The sequence below is a fragment of the Marmota flaviventris genome, chromosome 7 (assembly GCF_047511675.1).
Source record: "Marmota flaviventris isolate mMarFla1 chromosome 7, mMarFla1.hap1, whole genome shotgun sequence".
Taxonomy (NCBI): Eukaryota; Metazoa; Chordata; class Mammalia; order Rodentia; family Sciuridae; genus Marmota; species Marmota flaviventris.
The window spans coordinates 107,486,383-107,501,732 of record NC_092504.1 but is presented as its reverse complement, the minus strand read 5'-3'; the positions used below and the strand labels follow the sequence as shown (position 1 = coordinate 107,501,732).

Below are 15,350 nucleotides of genomic sequence, written 5' to 3'. Positions count from 1 at the left end.
TCATTGGCACTCAGTTCTCACCAGACCAAGATGAGCATGACCCCTAAATTGCTCTCTGGCTTCAATTTGGCCAGGTGATCTTTCCCTCTTTCAAGTGCTCCTGCATTATAATGTCATCCACCAAGGTATCCTCACCAGAGCTGATGCCAGTGACATGCCCTTGAACCTCCAGAACTCTGAGCTAAATAAACCTCTTTTTCTTTATAAATTCAGCCAGCTTTGCCTATTTCATTATAGTAACAGAAAACAGACAAACACAAAAATCAAATTTTATTCAGCAACAATAACAATACAGGTGATGAGCTAATGAAGAAATTTCAAACTACAATACAACCTAGCAAGTAATAGTAGTACTAATTAATAATGAAGATAATCCCAAAGCAGCTTTAAAACAGAGAGAAAAAAAAAAACTTAAATACATTTATTAGAACACACCACACACACACACACACACACACACACAATTTGAAAAGTACACCCGAGATGAGCAAAGTGCTACACTTTTGGCTTCAATCTAAAAGCATGCAAACCATATTTAGCCTTGGGCTACTTGGCAGTAATGCACCACCTCCTTTAAGGAAGGGTTATATCTAGAAATACAACCAGATAAATACTAAAGTTTCTCTGCAATGCTTCTAGGATACTCTTGCCCTTTATCTTTCTCTCTCACCCTCAAAAAAAAAAAAAATTAAAGGATATAACTGCATTCTCAGCAGAACAAATATCCACTGGAAACATATATTTAAGAATAAAATAAAGGGCAAATTAGCCACAGTTTCTTTAAGTTGCATAGACTAGAATGAGTCATCAACTCGATCTCTTTATGTATTATCTGCACAATTGCCTCAGAAAGTTGGCAGTTATAGAAAAGCACCTACTTGAAAGAATATTGATGACAAGAACTACATGTGAACCTGATATATAGCTGGTTTATCAACTCGGCAAAACTAGGTCAGCATGACCTAGGCCAACAGGACACCACAAGAAGTGGTTTCATTTCCTCTTCCACATTCAATGACACTAAATCACACTAATCCCTTCCAGATTCCCAAGGAAAAACCATCCACAGGCAACCTGTGTTCCCAAGCTAAACAACTTTAAATTAAACCTGCACATGTGCTGGGGCTGTAGCTCAGGGGTAGAGTGTGTGCTCAAGGTCCTGTGTTCAATCTCCTGCACTCAAATACAAAGACAAAAACCAAGCAACCAAAAACCTGCACATCAAGAAGATTTGTTCCACAGCTTCAAACTTGGAAACCGCCATCACAGTTCCCCCAAGCCATCCAGATGCTCGTAGACATGACTATGCACAGAAGAACAAGGGGAATAGCATCTGAGATGTGAAAAAATAAAATAAAATCTTTAAAACAAGAAACCAATATTCTCTTTGACAGAAAGAGCAGAGAACAGATTGATAAACACATAAGAATTCTCTTCATTGGCTAGTTCAGCTAGGAACTAATTGCCAACTAAGAAACATAGTTACTCAGCAATCTTTCTGAGTAGGCAGGGCAGAATTATGCCAATTTTTTTTTTTTTTTTTTTTTTTTTGGTGGGAGGGTGGTGGGGTGTACTGAGGATTGAACTCAACCACTGAGCCACATCCCCAGCCCCATTTTGTATTTTATTTAGAGACAGGGTCTCACGGAGTTGCTTAGTACTTTGCTTTTGCTGAGGCTGGCTTTGAACTAATGAGCCTCCTGCCTCAGCCTCCCAAGCAATGGGATCATAGGCATGCACCACTGCACCTGGCTATGCCAATCCTTTGATCAGAAATCAAGGCTAGTTTATTTAAATAAGGCATTTTAACAATTATATTCAAATTATATTCATCATTTCACCCAAAGGATTCAAAGGACAGGAAGTAATTCTGTTTGGAAGCCCTTCAAACTCACAAAAATATGACAAGAGCAAAAGTTAAATGAACAAAAAACCTACTAGCGCATCATGCACATATCATATTCTACTAGTAAAAAATAAACTTTAAAGACTATGGTAAGCAATAAAATAAACAACTCGACTGGAATCCTAGCAATGCCACATTTATATAATCAATCTAAAATATATTGCAGTCATATACAAAAATGAACAATCTCCTACCTAAACTATATTCCAAATTCCTATTTCCCAATAAAAACAAAAATGTATGGGTCACAACTTACTATAACCACATGAATTTTTGAAAACATGTGTGCGTTTATACACACATGCATGCGTGCACGCACACACCAATACCCTATGTATTCTAGTTCTTGTCAATAAGTAATTCCTGAAAATATTTTCTTTTTTCATCATCTCCATATTGATTTGTGTGACCAAACTTTTCCCGTCTTCCTCTTCGATCTGATATGTTAACACTCTAGCACACATTAGTGACTAGAGAACAAAGTTGGTCTCTAAGTTAAAAATTCTGTCTCAATTTAAAAAAAAAAAAATCTAAATGACAAGAGAATCACAGCAGAGTTAAATAAATCGAGAGACCATAAGGGTGTGCATAGATTATACATGAGAGCACCAGTGAAAAACCACACCCTAAGAACAGGAAACCTCAGGTGAAAAGCATCAGGAAAAGGAAAAAGTATAATTGGTTTTGGGTAAACTTCTTTTCCTTTTGCAGTGCTAGGCTCAAATCTGGGACCTCCAGCATACTATGGAAGTGCTTTACCACTGAGCCACTTCCTCAGTCCGGTTATAGTAAATTTTAAAAAAATGGTTTTAAATAAAAGGGGAGCCAGACACTGTAGCAGGAACCCGTAATGCCAACTACCAGGGAGGCTGAGGCAAGAGTATCATAAGTTCAAGGCCAGTCTGGGCAATTTACCAAAACTCTGTCTTAAAAAAATAAAATGGGCTGGGGATATAGCTCAGGGGTATAGTACCCTGGGTTTGATCCTTAGTACCAAAAAAAAAAATTAATTAATTAATTAATTAATCTAAAGTAAATTAAAAATAAAAGGAGAGAAGTAAAGAAAAGTCACATAGATAGCTACAAGTTTGGTCTCCCAATTTTATTTTTTATCTTCCTCCCACTTTATAACCTGTCATTGACTTAACACCTCAGAGCTGTCCACACTTACTTCTGAGAAAGAATAGTGGCAAATCCTGTCATTGGCAGGCTTTGGCTTGGGGATTTGAGTTAAACTGTTTTTGAATGTTGAAATCAGGTCACAAGGGCAGTTTATTATTGTCATTTCAAGCACAAGTCAAAATTATTCAGGAGTACTAAAGATCAGTGTTACCAATACCTGCTTAGATTTTATGCCCCTGGAAAAAAAATTAAGAAACTATTTCTGAGTGACATTGGTCAAATTATATTGTTATAATGTATATGTGTACAATTGATAATGTACGCATGTACAAATTTATAACATCAAATCCCATCAGTATGTACAACTATAATGCACCAATAAAAAATGTAGGGAAAAAAAAAAAAAAAAAGAAAGTATCCCTGGCCATTATAAAGTGGCACTCAGGTATCTTTTTACAATGGAAACTAGGTCATTTTTAATGGTCCTGAATGAAGTATTTCTTTATTAACCTTTTTTTATAAAACAATCAGTGCACCCCCAATAAACTATAATAGTATGGAAACCTCCAGAATGTGTTTCAGCAGATTGGGATCTTAACGCCTTATCAGTACACTGCTGGAAGGAAATAAAAGGTCCTAGTGTACCTGAAGAAAATAACAAATAAAAACTCCAATGATTCCCCTTAAGTTTAATGAGAATATGAATTTAGATGTGTGAATAGTGAAAAGAATATAGGAGCAGTGAAAAGTATTCATTATTCTCATTTGGTAGACCTTTTTAAACACTTTATGTGGACACAAGTCACAGACCACATTCCAAATCTCTAACTTTATTCTTCATTTAAGAAGAATTTTCCTATACATTCTGTAAGATGCTGGCAGCAGAGGTGCCTGTGTGGTCAGTAGAAAGTGACTAAAGCTGCAAGAAAAAAATCATTAGCAAAAACTCACTAATTAAGATATTTCATGCTGCAAAGATGCATCTGTTTCCACTTTCTATACACTTCAACAGACACAGTTCCTTTCTTGCTGTTTTCAAGATCATTATGTCACTTGAGTAGTTCATTCTGCAACCATTCCACAGCCTTATTCTTTCCTCCTCTCTGCGTTTAGAAGGACCAACCAGGCCTTACTGCAAATTTCCAGTCTGAAGTCCAGAAAGGCCAGTGGAGCCTCAGACTTCAATTCCCCTATTTCCAATTCGAGACTCGACTCTGTCACCTCCTGTAAATAATCTACCGAAAGCAGTTATGAAAAAAAAGGCATCATCAGCCACAAGGCCTTAGAGAGGCAATGCTCTCTTGGCAAAGCAATCCAGACCAATCAGGGTTCTGCATCCTTCTCCGTACCGATGTGAATAGGTCATCCTTGGACCGTTCGGGATCTTGGCTCGTGGTCTCAGATAAGGAGCCAAAGTGACACGGGGCGTGCAGCCCTGCAGACAGTTGGGTTCCCCCCAACACCTTTCGCTGCCGGGTCTCGACTGATAGATCCCAGTATCACCACGTCTGACTCTAATGGATGGCTACACGGCACTGACCCTTGCAGCATCCTTGCTTCAGAGGATTCGCCCTACGGGCCTACTGTTGGGGAAACCAGGGCGGCCACCCTCCGCCTTCCTTCCTCAGTCCCTCCCTCCGACCTCGACCCACCCCTGCACGGGCGACTTCAGCCTACAGTCAAGTTCAAGACCCAGCAAGGTCTGGTAGGAAACCCCAGCTGTTGGGGCGCAGCCAGGGTGGACCCCGCCCAGACAAGCTGCTCCAGACCTCGAAAGGGAAGAAAGACGCAGAGATCCCAGAGAGATGGGCCGTGGGGCTCGGGCTCGGAATTGAGGCTGGGGGAAATAAACCTATATTTTTCCTCCACCTTCTCGGGGAGTCATCCTCCCTTTACTCTCCATTCCGGGGACCGCCAATAAATAACACCAACAGAAGTAAATGAATTGCACTTTCTTGACTCTTACCTCGTAATGGCTAGTTCCCGGAAATTTCTTAATTAGCTACCGAGGGGCAAAAGAGGGGCTTTCTTGATCGGTAAACAAGATCTCCTTCTCCGTTGTACTCTATCTCTGGAGCAAGCAATCAAAGGAGCCACTGCCTCATCTCCTGGTCAGTCTCGAAATTTTTTTTGCCCGCAGTTGGCCAGATGGAGAAGGGAAGTCTGTTCCCTCTGACTGACGGCAGCTCTGGCCAATCAACGCTTGGCGAGGAGGTGAGCCCATCTATAACCTCAGCTACTCACAGATCCCGAAAGGAACGAGCCTCCCGCAACTGCAATTTGACTTCGCAGACTTGCTGCAGCGCACTGCAGAGCGACGTAGACTTGGACCAATAGCAGCTCGCGGAGGCGCCCCACCCTCCCGAGGTCGGTGCTGCGCGCTCCCAGCGGAGACAGTGGGTGGGGCAGGGAGATTTGGTACCCTGCCAGCGTTGAAGGAGGGAGGTGTGTGGGACAAGGGGGCGGTGGTTGTGACCACTAGGAAACCGATAAGGGCACTTTGCCTGGGCATTGAGCTTGAAAGGCATCTGGTTTCCTTCCTCGTTCTTTTGCAAATCCCCGGTGCAGCGTTGTTCATGGCTGAACAAACAGGCATTTTATGATCTCTTGGGATTGTTGATTCATTCATTCGACAAGCATTTCTGTGTTTAAGAAGGACCTCCTGAACGCCGGGCAGTAGTAGGCACTGGAAATACAAACCTGACTCTGAAAGACATGATCGCTGCACTTAGAGAAATTACAGTCTAAGGGAAGAAGAGGGAGAAAACTAACAAGTAAACTAGCATGTAAAAGATCAATCCTAGGGTTGGGTGGGGCTCAGTGGCAAAGCACTTGCCTCCCACAGGGTTCGATCCTCAGCACCACATAAAATAAATAAATATATATGGTCTGTTTTTGTCTATTTCTTTATTATTCTCTCTCTCTCTCTCTCTCTCTCTCTCTCTCTCTCTCTATATATATATATATATATATATATATATATATATATATATGTCATTTTTTTCCCACTGGACCATCTTATCATTTTCCCATTTTTCCTTTTCTTTCTAGTAATCGATCTCTGCTTCCTCCCTCATTTCCTTTCTTGCTTTTTTCCTCCCTTCCTTCTTTTTTTCTTTCCATTATTGCCAAAGAGATGCTTATTATTTCAAATCAGAAAACCTCTTTTTAATTTCCTGAATAATTCAGATTCTTTCCTCATAGCAGCTTTGACAACTCATCGTCACAATACTTGTGTTTAAATAAACAAACAAAATAAAGTTTCCATTTATAACTAAAAAAAAAAATTAAAGATAAATCCTATCCAAGGAGGAAACAGAAGAGATATGAAGAATAAAGAGGGGTAGACTTCAGAAAGGGTGGTTACAAGAGCAGTTTATAGAATGGTATCTAAGTTAAGTCTCAGACTTTCAATTGGTCGTTGAAACTAGTGAAGGGATGACTGTTCTGGACAGAGGGGACAGAAGAGCAAAGGTCCTGAGGAACAACTTGGCATTTTGGAAGAACAGGGAGAAGACCAGTGTGGCTCTAGTATACAATACCTTGAGGGAGGGAGAGAACTACCATAAGAAATAAATAGGTGAAGGAGAAAGAGGCCTTACATTTTATATTTAATGAACCTCTACTTGGGCATTTGAAACAGAGGAGTTCAAGGATGTGGTTTAGGCTTTAAATCACCTTGGTTAATGTACAGAGAATAGGTAGAATGAGCCATTGGGAGACGGACAAAGATTATGGTAGATGAGATAAACTCCTGTGATAGCACTGAAGGTGAGAAAAGCAGAGCAAGTAGAGAGGTTAAAGGCAAATGATTAACTCATTTTGACATTTTTAGTTATCCAGGTCCAGGGACAACTATTCAGAATCCAGTGCATTTAATAACCTCTTTAGAGACTGATGCTTGTATTGATGACTCTTAAATTATAGTAACAACCTTGAGGATTGTGTTGGGTTGAGAGTCATTTTTCATGAACTTTCTGGAATTTTCTTTCTTTTTCAACTTCTGATTGCAATATGATATGCATATAGACAAGTGCATATATCCTAAGAACATTACTGCTCAAGTAATGTTCACAACCAGAACATATCTTTGTATCCAGAATCCAGGTCAAGAAATAGAACATTAGTAATCCTAGGAACCCCATCATACTGCCTTCGAGTCACAGCTTCCTCCCAAGGGCAGCCTTCTATGCTGACTTTGAACAACATAGTTCTAACTATCCTTAGGCTTGATAAATATAAAATAATTGCATAAATATGCATTATTTTATGTTTGGCTTCTTTGATCCAACATTATGCTTGTGGGTTTTCCATATTATTGCACATAGTTATGGATAATTCATTTTATTCCATTCTGTAATTATACCTAACTTATGAATTTATTCTTCTGATGAATGTTGGGGTAGTTTCCACTTTGAAGCTATTATAAGCAGTGCTACTATGAACTTTCTAGTACATGTCCTTGGTGATGACCTTGTCTTTTGATGGAACATTTTGGTAACTAAATTACAATTAAGTTATTGGCGGGGGGGTGCTGAGGTATAGTGCTTGCCTTGCATGCACAAGGCCCTGGGTTTGATCCCCAGCACACACACACACACGAAAAAAAGTTATTTTTTTAATCTGCTCATCATTGATGAGTATCATGTATTGCAATATTTCAGACATTTGGATCTTGGTGCAGATAATGAAAGACTTTGCTTTCACGAAGGTAAAATTGGGGGCAATAAGGAACTGTTGATGTGGGAAATTTTACTCTTGGAAGTATAAAATATTCTGAACTGTCCATGAAGGGTTTTTTTCTTATTTTTTATTTGTTATTTTTAGTTATGCATTACAGTAGAATGTATTTTGACATATTATACATATGTGGAGTATAACTTCCCATTCTTATGGTTGTACATGATGTGGAGTTACACTGGTCATGTATTCATATAAGAACATAGGAAAGTTTTGTCTGATTCATTCTACTGTCTTTTCTATTCCCATCCCCCTCCCTTTCCTTCATTCCCCTTTGTCTAATCCAAAGTACTTCTATTCTTCCCTAACCCCCTCCCCCTTTATTGTGTGTTATCATCCACATATCAGAGAGAATTGGCCTTTGGTTTGGGGGGATTGGCTTATTTCACTTAATACGATAGTCTCCAGTTCCATCCATTTACCTGCAAATGCCATAATTTCATTCTTCATTATGGCTGAGTAATATTCCAGTATGTATATATACCATATTTTCTTTATCCATTCATGTGTTGAAGGGCTGTTGAAGATTAGTTCCATACTTAGCTATTGTGAATTGAGCTGCTATAAGAATTGATGTGGCTGTGTCACTGTAGTATGCTGATTTTAAGTCCTTTAGGTGTATACCAAGGAGTGGGATAACTGGATCAAATAGTGTTCCGTTCCAAGTTTTCTGAGGAATCTCCATACTGCTTTCCAGAGTGTTTGCACCAATTTGCAGTCCCACCAGCAATGTATGAGTGTACCTTTTCCCCCCACATCTTTGCCAATGTTTATCATTATTTGTATTCTTGAAAATTGCAGGGGGGTGGGGAGCATGGGGGCAGGAAAGATGGTGGAATGAGATGGACATAATTACCCTAAATACATGTATGATTGTACGAATGGTGTGACTCTACTTCATATACAACCAGAGAAGTAAAAAAATTCTGCTCCTTTTGTGTACAACAAATTGAAGAACTTTCTGCTGTCATGTATAACTGATTAGAACTAATAAAATAAGTAAAATAAATTATAAAAAATAAAAATATTTTTTTAAAAAAGAAAATTGCCGTCTGACTGGAATAAGATGAAATCTCAGTGTGGTTTTAATTTGCATTTCTCTAATTGCTAGAAATGTTGAATGTGTTTCCACGTATTTGTTGACTGATTATACTTCTGTGAAGTGTCTGTTCAGTTCTTTAGCCCATTTATTTATTGGGTTATTTGTTTTGTTTTTGGTGTTAAGGTTTTTTTTTTGAGTTATTTGTATATACTGAATATTAATGTTCTATCTGTTGTGCAGGTAGCAAAGATTTTTCTCCCATTCTGTAGGCTCTCTTCACGTTCTTGATTGTTTCCTTTGCTGTAAAGAAGCTTTTTAATTTGATACCATCCCATTTATTAATTCTTTATTTTACTTCTTGTGCTTTAAGAGTCATGTTGAGGAAATTCAATTCCTAAGCCAACATGTTAGAGATTTGGGTCGGGGCCTACTTTTTCTTCTAATAGGTGCAGGGTCTCTGGTCTAATGTCTAGGTCCTTGATCCACTTTGAGTTGAGTTTTGTGCAGGGTGAGAGATAGTCCCTGGAGTTTTGACCTTCTTTTTAAGTTCTTGCAAACTGCATAACCAGCATCTGAGAACATTGTGGCTTTTCTACATCATTTTACTATAATGGACCGTAATCCACAGTCATACAATAAACAAAGTCAGTGGGACTGTCTTTAAAATATCTTTGATACTGGTATAGTCCTCAGAATTACATTGGAAAACATACCATTCCATATCCTACCACAGTTGATTAAAACCAGGGGGATGTGCTCAGTGGTAGAGCACTTGCTTAGGACTTGGGATGTAAACCCCTGGGTTTCATCCCCAGCACCAGGGAGGTGGGGGTGAGGAAAAATAAAGCCAGCAGTTTACTTCTTTTACATACTTTGTGATTTTTTTTTTTTTTTTTTTTTTGGTAGTGGGGATTGAACCCAGAGGCACTTAACTACTGAGCTACCCTCCCCCCCAGCCTTTTTTATTTTTTATTTTGAGACAGGGTCTCAAAATTCTAAATTCTCCCTAAATTGCTGAGGCTGGCCTCAGACTTACAATCTTGCAATCCTCCTACCACAACCTGCTGAGTTGGGATTCCTGGCAAACACCACCCCACCCTAGACTTCTAGTTTTTCAATCTCTAAATCATAGTTAAATATATTACAAAGAGAATTCACCAGAGGTTGACTTGACAGGACAAATCACTGCACAACATCTAAAAGAATCAAGTGGGAGCTCACTTTGGCAGGACATATACTAAAATCAGAACAATACAGAGAAGATTAACATGGCCCCTGAGCAAAGATGACATGCATATTTGTGAAGCATTTCATGTTTTCTATCATTTAATAAAAAATATATGCATAAAAAATGTTAAGTAGATATAGCACTCTACTCCTTCGTTAAGCTGAGCTCCTGTTGCCCTGGCCTAGGACAATAGCATGTATTTTTCTGTGATTTAGGCTGCTCTATCCTGAATTGCTAGCCCAGATGTCTCTTCTGTCTCACCAGAATGATTGCCAAAACATTGACACAGAATGTTTAAAACATGTTCTTGGACCCAATTAAACTTGAAATGATTTTATTTTTAAATGAACATTGCATTCCCTACATGTAATTTACCTCTACAAATATGAAACAAGTAAGTTTCATCCAGTATCAATGGCACCGAGATCGGATTATCTTTCCATTTCCACCTTTGATAATCTCATTTGACCTTATTCAAATATTTAATTCCACCAAGCACCAGTTTCTCATCACAATTACCTATTGTGAAGGTAATTATGTTTTGTAAATTAATTTTTCAAAAAAGATGATAAACAAAAATTCCTTTTTGTTATCTAAATTACAAAAGCTCAAAATTAGGGAAATAAAATATGATATATAAAACATAAAATAAAATATGATATATAAAAAATCATTCTTAGCACTGTTAGCCAAATATTTCTTGCTCTTTACCGCTGAGGAAGTTCCCAGACCCCTTATATGTGGTGCCAGGGGAGAACAGGGGGCATGTGGCTAGTTCTGGTCAAACAATTTTGAATGGAGGTAAAAGGTCATTGCTAACTAATAGAATTTAATGTCCCTGTTCAAGACCTTCAGAAGCTTCCTTTCTTCTGTCATTGTAACTAACAATGTTTCAAATGGTGGCTGCCTCTTCAATCTGGGTCCCTAGGTATCAATGAAGAAGAGAATCTCACAGCCAGCTCATGATGGCCATGTAGTGTGAGCAAGAAAAAAACTTTGTTGTTTCAAGACTCCAATATTTTTATATTATTTGTTTCTGCATCTTTACCTTTAACTTTACCTAACACGTCTCAACTGATACAGACATTAGCTCCAACTTAAAATCATCTGCTTAAATTTTTCTTGGGACAATTACAATCTAAGAAGAAAAACAAATTGTTTTTCCATGCTGAGGGTAGAATCTGGGACCTTGCACATGCTACTAAAAGGAATTTTCACACATTTACTCAATAAATATTTGTGAAGTTCCTACTACATTAGGCAGTATATTAGGCCCTGGATTTATAGCAATGAATGAACAATGTAAAGATTGTCTACTCTCCTGAAAATTGAAAGGGGCAAAGAGAAATAATTAGCTTGTATCTAAGTATGGTGAATGCTACAATTGGAAAAGTATGGTGTTATTATTCACTAGTTGAATATTATACAAGACTGCCAAGACAGAACAGGGAAGGAAGGAACAAGTCTCCAGCTCTTGAGAAGTATTTTGGAAACACAGAAAGTGTTCCTTATATTTGAGCCCCCGAAGGGCTCCAGCATTACTCTTGACCAATGTAGGGCTACAGGAAAGTAATTAATTTCCCTGAGTTTTTGTTTTATCATCTATAGAGCAGCACACTAAATATAACCTGTTCTGGCTGACTTACAAATTGCTCCAAGAACTCAATTAGGCAGAGAATATAAGTGTCCCCCCAAAATAAAGAGTGAACTCTTTGAAGATTTTATAGTGCAACAAAGGAGCCTATAAACATACAGTTTAAAAAATATTGGAAACCCTATAAAACAACATACAAAGAAAATGGACATTAATATTGTATCCTTTATGATAGTAGGAGCAAATGTGACTCCATTTTGTTTTATGACTTCATCCTGTAAAACAACCATGCCAAGTAGAAGAGTCATGACTGGGGCAAGATGTTCTTTTCCTTTTGCTATAGAAACCTTTAAGAACATGGAACTACCTAATGGGGCATTGTTTCTGTAACTAGGGTAAAGGGGCTCTGTTTCTGTAACTGGTGTGACTGGGCTAACTGTGATTGGTTAGGCTTCCCTCCGTTTGACTGCACTCTCCAGCTTCCGTAACCTGGCTTGCTTGCATTGGCTGGACCCCCAAACATCCCTTTTGCGGTTTTCAGGCTTATAAAGAGCGCCCTTGCAATTGTTTGGGATGATCAGGGGAACAGCTTTATGTTCTGGTCAGCCGCCACTGGTGTGCTTCAATAAAGGTTTGATTCGATTATAAGTGAGTGGTCTGGAAGTCAGTTTATGAAACCCTGGGATGAAGCTTTAACTATAACACTTCTAGCTGTGGGAAATGGCACTGAGTTACGCAAGGAAAATTCTACCTTTAAGTATCTAAAACACATTATTGATTCCCAAATAATGTCGCTAAAGCTGTTAGGATTTGGCCAAAAGAAGCCAAAAATACCCTTGTAATCCTCATAAAGAATATTCAGTACTTTTTTGTCAGGGGAATGAAGTGAATATGTAACAAGTTCATAACAACAAAGAAATGCACACAGTAGTAAGAAAAACTCATTGTCTTCGAAATCTGTAATATTAGAAGCATGAACACTTATATCCTGTTGGAAATGATATGTAGTTTTCTAAATTCATTGTCTATTCTGAGTCCCATTCAGATTAGAGTTTGGAATCTCAAGGTAACATTGTAAGAGACGATGAAAGGCACATTTGTTGCTAGATGTCAGGCAAACACAGGCATGAGTTATTGGCATGCACAAGCATACCTCTATTTTGTACATAAAGTGGGTGTAGGTGCTGAACTGCTTTTCTATTGGTCACTTTCTCTCCCAATAGCAGAAAAGAAAGTATTATTTTTCCACCTAATTAGCATACTCTGGGAAAGTAACCAACTGTGTTTCTTTCCCTAGCAGTGTTAAATATAGACTTTAAAGCCAGTTCCTTTTATACTTGATTTTGGCATTGGTAATCTAGATTTTTATTTACAAAAACACTGCAGAAAAAAAAAGCTTCAGAAGTTCAAATAAGCAAATAACACCTAATAGTTATGCCATTAGAAATATGAAAGACAGATCTGTTTTCTTGAATAAGCTTTAATAAAACGTAAGTAATCTATGGTCATCCTACCAAGGTGAAACCAGGAAATACTTTACCCAGGAAACAAAGAACAGCAAAACTCCATTTTCTAAACCATCCCACCTGAGACCCATAGGATGAGACAAGAAGCCGGGACCTAGGAGGAAAGCAGGGTCATAGCAAAGAAGTAAGGAAGGAGACCAAGAGAGGGGCACCATCCTGCACCCATGAGGGAGCTCAGTATGACCTGAAATGTAACCAGTGTAACCTGCAAAGAAACACACTGCTCTTTTGGTAATGAGCTGTAAAGAACTGCATAATGCAAGAACATGTCATATTTTTCTACCTGTTCTCTCTTGTCCTGGTTTCTCTCTCTTGTAAATACAATGAATCCTATACCCATTGATACAACATTATTTCACAAAGCATTACAGGCTCTCTACTTCCAGTTGGGGAAAAAATGCCTTTTATCTTTCTTTTTTTTTTTTTTTTTTTTTTTTTTTTTTGGTATCAGGTATTGAACTCAGGAGTGCTTGAACCACATCCCCAGTCATTTTTCTTTCTTTCTTTTCTTATTTTGAGATGGGGGTCTCAATAAGTTTCTGAGGCTAACCTCAAACTTCTGAGCCTCCTCCCTCAGTCTCCTGAGTTGCTGGGATTCCAGGTATGTACCACCATGCCCAGCTTGCTGGTACTCTTAACTAAGAACCAGGATATAGTATCACTCTATGCTGCAAACAAATAGTTGGGGTTCTCCAGAAAACAGAAAACACACACACAGTTATTTTAAAGAATTAGTGGGGCTGGCAAGTCCAAACTCTATAGGGGAAGGCCAAGAGCAGCAGATCAGGAACCCAGGGAAGAGTTGATACTGCAGACAATATCAACAATATAAGGCAAAATTCCTTATTCCTGGGATGGAGATGTGACTTGGTGGTAGAGTGCTATGCCTAGCGTGCATGAGGTTCTGGGTTTAATCCAAAGTACTGCAAAAAGTAAACAGTTTTGGGTTGGGCGTGGTGGCGCACACCTGTGATCCTAAAAGCTTGGGAGGCTGAGGCAGGAGGATCACAAATTCAAGGGCAGCCTCAGCAACTTAGTGAGACCCTGTTTCAAAATTAAAAATAAAAACAGGCTGGGTATGTAGCTCAGTAGTAAAGCGTCCCTGGGTTAGATCCCCAGTATAAAAAAAAAAAAGATAAAGGATTTTGGAACATCTGGAGTTTCCTATTACATTCCAAAAAAGTATAGAAAATTTGTTCTTTAAAATTCTTTTTTTCCTCAGGGCACTTCTGTCTTTTTGTCTTAAGGCCTTCAACTGATTGGATTCACAGTTAGATTGGTGTGCTTTTATTTGTTTGACTTTATTTGCAATCCTAGAACTGGACAACACTTCATTTTATAAAATAGAATAAGTATTCCCTAGACTGAAGTTTTACCAACTATCAGGTTATCTGGCCTAGCCAAAACCCTTTCAAGTGCTCACTCTGTCCCACACCGAAATAATTGTTCTACATGTACCAACTTGTCTAATCCTAATAACCCTATGGGACATATTATTACTGACATCCCCATTTTACTAAATGAAGCCCAGGAGGCTTAAGTAACTACAAATGCAGAAGCTGGGACTCCAGTGTTTGCAGCCAGACTCCAGAGTTTATGTTCTCAGTCACTGCACTACTTCCCTGTCACCAGCCAGTAATTACTGTTAGATATCAATTTTTTACAGAGACCTTAGACATATCTACGCAACAGCACTTTGATGTAGGGGAAATTCTGTGTTTACAAATAAGGAGATTTTTGAAGCACAGAGAAGTTACCTCAGGCCACAGAGTAGACAGCAGAGATTTGAACCCCTTTCCACTCAGTGTCCAAAGCATATCTTCTTGCCACACTGCCTCTCTGTACATAGTTCACCTATGGTAAACATTTTAGAAATGCTTTTACTATTTTCTGTTCTAAGGACTTTAAATAAGTTGAACAAAAGTTGCTTTTCTCTTTCAATGTGTCTTACACTGTACAAATAAGTACGAGTTTCTGACTTTTCATGAGCCAGGTACTAAACTGCTGTGTGTAGAGAAAGTAAGGGAGAACTCATCATTCTCCCTGAGGCAGTTAAGTAGGAGAAAATGAGCAGTGAGGTTCAGAGCAGAACAGAAATTGAGCCTGAGGAGGGAATTGATTAAGACTTGCCCTCTGGCAAGAGCTTGTAGTGTGAAGGGAATTGCAAAACAGAAATCACCTGTTTTGCCCTG

The 15,350-nt window shown here is 38.7% G+C and overlaps 1 protein-coding gene and 1 non-coding gene across 4 annotated transcripts in view; one reads left to right on the top strand and one right to left on the bottom strand.

Annotated features, from left to right (window-relative positions):
• Positions 1 to 15,350, bottom strand: part of Ppm1k (protein phosphatase, Mg2+/Mn2+ dependent 1K) — an 87,047-nt gene that overhangs the window by 18,402 nt on the left and 53,295 nt on the right. Inside the window, exon 1 of one of the 3 annotated variants that reach the window (XM_027926673.2) lies at positions 4,995 to 5,274. The exons of the other annotated variants lie outside the window; for them this stretch is intronic. The gene's annotated coding sequence lies outside the window, so the exon portion shown is untranslated. Of the gene's footprint in view, positions 1 to 4,994; positions 5,275 to 15,350 lie in introns of those variants that run through there. 3 annotated transcript variants of the gene reach the window in all.
• Positions 10,026 to 10,130, top strand: LOC114085613 (U6 spliceosomal RNA). The gene has a single exon (XR_003581503.1). It is a non-coding gene; the product is annotated as a U6 spliceosomal RNA (small nuclear RNA).